We start from the raw sequence: 3,463 nt of genomic DNA, 5'->3' as shown, positions 1-3,463 counted from the left end.
CGTTGTAGATGCATTCAAATAATTCTACTGTTAGATTTTCGAGAGAAATGAGGTATCGTGGAGTATGTTTGTTCTCTGCGATTGCCTGACAGCGCGTTTACGGAAAGTTAGCTGTGTTGTTGTACTAAAAAAAAAATGGAAACACGTACTTCTGAAACATGAGCACAGAATGAATTTGATGTAGAGTTAGGAAGCTAACAATGAATAAACGTACCGATCGTAAGCTTGACCTACCCATAGTTTATGTCGCAAGATAGCTGCCGATATCACGACCATCATACCGTGGAAAAGCAGGTTGAAGAACTTTGAGGCCTATATTTCTGCAGGATCTTCACCTTTCTCCGGTAAAGTCCAGTTTGAAGCGGTTTCAACCGTATAAATACTAGCGTTTGCCGATGAAATTTACAACTTAAAGATTTAACGTTCGTTTTTCAGAGAGATCCCAGGAGTCGTGTTTATTTTGCCTCAGTCATGAACATGTTATTAAAGGTAAGTATTGTTTCAAGTTATGTTTCAGTACCCATGTTATGATCTGATGTTGTTCAGTTACATTTTCTAGTCTCTTGTTAGTTTTAAACTTCCTTATAAAATATTTACTCTTTTTACCTTCTGTTATTAGTACATGTTTTATGCAAGGCGAACGAGAAATGTTTCTTTGTTCAGTAAATATCCCAGCAACAATCAAATACTCAATACATTTTTTTTAGATTAAAGTATCCCAATCTCATTAAGTGATATTGGTTTCTGCTTGCGCTATCTTGCCACCAGAAGCCGCTAAAAACCGCACAGTTTTGTTCATTCACTATTGAACAAGAGTATGTGTGAGTGTTTTCTGATAACAAACCCACATCGGGCTATCTGCTGTGTCCATCAAAGAGAATCAAACCCTTGATTTTAATTTGTAAATTCGTAGACTAAACACATGCTGTCCAAGGTTGGGGGTCTATTCAGCAAGAACGTGGTGAAAAAGATGTGAAATGCAAATTAATAAACAACTTCAACTTAAATATTACCCCTTACAGAAAATTAAATTATTCATTATTTATAATATTTTGTATTAATCCGTTTGCATTTATCGAGATAAATAACTTTTCTTAAAACAATATATTAAAAACAAATCACGAGATATGAAAAGATGACCTGTGTGAAAAACTAAAAGTGTGGCTTACGCTGTTGTCTGACGTTAAGCACAAAGCTACACCATGGGCTATCTGTGTTCTGCCCACCACCGGTATCGAAACTCTGTTTCTAGCATTGTAAGTCCGCAGACTCACTAATTGAGTACCGTTGAGGAGCACGTAGCTCATGAAAACTCAGTGTATGACGAGGATAAGCTAAGATTATTTTTAGTCTGGCAAGAGAATGTTGTGTTGAATCAGTTTATTATTACTGATATCAGTTCGGGTTTCTGTCAAGAAAAGATCAGTTTCAATTCACGAGTAACCGTCAACCTTATTGTTTCTTCCATCACTTATATCGACTCGTAATCTGAGGGTCGCGGGTTCGAATCCCCGTCACACCAAACGTGTTCGCCCTTTCAGTCGTGGGGCGTTATAATGTGACGGTCAATCTCATTATTCGTTGGTAAAAGAGTAGCCCAAGAGTTGGCGGTGGGTGGTGATGACTAGCTGCCTCCTCTCTAGTTTTACACTGCTAAATTAGGGACGGCTAGCGCAGATAGCCCTCGTGTAGCTTTGCGCGAAATTAAAAAAAACATCACTTGTAGAATAACGGTTGTTAACCTTGCTTCAGAGATCAAAAGTGTGACACGCGATGTCTATAAACTACATTGGGTAGTTTAATTTTGGTCTTCTATTATTTGTTATTGTTCTAATAAAATTTTTTTCGCTATAATTCTTTTTTTTATAACTATGTTCATCAGAAATTCAGATGTTAACGCATTCATGTGTATACAGTTTCTATGACAACGAACAGTGTGTTGAAAACTTTAGTGTTTTTCTTTATAACCAGAAGATGAAGGCACATTACTACGAAACATCTTACTTTCCTTCCCAGTATAACACAATAAAATGAAAAGTTAAAGAAAGAAAAACTTGTGTAGCACTAACTTATTAACACACAATTTTTCACACATTTATCCACAAACATTTGTTTGTTTTTCTTTTTTTGAAAATATCTTAGAATTCAGTCAAAAATTTAGTTCCGTTAGTCATCTAATATGTCTGAAAAATACGAACTAAATTTCGTATCGTTCTTATTTGTTGCATTATGTAGGTGGCTATCCTGACTGTTTGCCTAGGTTTAGTCCTCAGTCAGGATCAAGATTATTATTATGATTCCGCAAATCTGGGCGATCAGAATAACGGTCAGATCGATTATTATGGAGACGCCAACTTCGATGGTTCTGACAGCGGAGATGTTGGTGCTGGAAGCCTACAACAGACGTTCCAGTCAGATAGTGGTTCGGTGTTCCAGTGATCATTACAAAGCCAGAGAAGAGAAAGTGATAAGATAATTTAGCTCGAGAATATGTTCTACTTTATAATCTTTCGTGTTAAATTTATTGCTGTTTTCTAAAGTTACATTTAAGTTTCAACGATAATTAATCTGTTTCTTGTGCTTAGACTTTGATAGAAATGTAACCTGTAATCAGCAATACGCTGTCGTCTGGTGATGTTAATTTTAATTATTTCCATATTAAAATGAATTCACATTTCACACAGATATATCTAAATTCAAACTGAAATTAAACTCTTGATAAAGGATTTTACATTACACAAAGGCCTACTGTTGGTGAATATACTGTGATCATATTTTCTTTCGTGTTATGTAAATATTAAATAACTCGTATATTTTAGAATCATAAAATACCTGTTTTTTATCATTACGCGTAATGTTGTAGCTTTAAGACGAATTGTTTCATCTCCAAGTTACACCAAAATTAGTATTATAAAAAAGCTAGCAGTTGTTAAAATGACACCATTATATGATTAAAAGTGATTCTATTTACAGTGTTTGTGAAACTATTGTAAATTATTTTCTGTACAGTAAAAATAAAGTATGTTGAACTGTAAGACGTCTGTGGTTTCTTTATTTTAACAGCACCTTACGTGTTCAGTGGACTAAACAATCAGATTAAAAACCATTACGTAAGTCATAACCCACACTAAAGTTCGAATATGTTCCAAAAATAACGGAAATAGTATCTTTACATGGTTAGTCCTAACGGAACTGACTGTCACGCTTATTACAAATATGAAAATACAGAGTGTGTATGGAAGTATCAGCTTCAGAAAACGTTTTTTTAAAATTTCTCTTTTACTACGTTAACCACTGAACCGGGACCAGTGTTTGTGGTTGTTATTGTTTTATACCAGAATACGTTGTTCATAATGGAAATATATATACATATTCGTCAGTTCTACTTACTAACTTAAAACCACATTTTTAAGTAAACTGTCTTACGTAATACAATATTTTATTTTATGATTGATTTTTATTT

At 34.3% G+C, this 3,463-nt stretch overlaps 1 long non-coding RNA gene across 1 annotated transcript; it reads left to right on the top strand.

The window, feature by feature from the left end:
- Positions 1-257: 257 nt before the first annotated feature.
- On the top strand, positions 258-3,035 carry LOC143228065 (uncharacterized). Its single transcript, XR_013015169.1, has 2 exons — positions 258-489; positions 2,236-3,035. It is a non-coding gene; the product is annotated as an uncharacterized LOC143228065 (long non-coding RNA).
- The last annotated feature ends 428 nt before the right edge of the window (positions 3,036-3,463 follow it).

Source organism: Tachypleus tridentatus, chromosome 10 (assembly GCF_004210375.1).
Source record: "Tachypleus tridentatus isolate NWPU-2018 chromosome 10, ASM421037v1, whole genome shotgun sequence".
NCBI classification, from domain to species: domain Eukaryota; kingdom Metazoa; phylum Arthropoda; class Merostomata; order Xiphosura; family Limulidae; genus Tachypleus; species Tachypleus tridentatus.
Note: the sequence above shows the minus strand (reverse complement) of the source record. Positions and strands in the feature narration are given on the sequence as shown.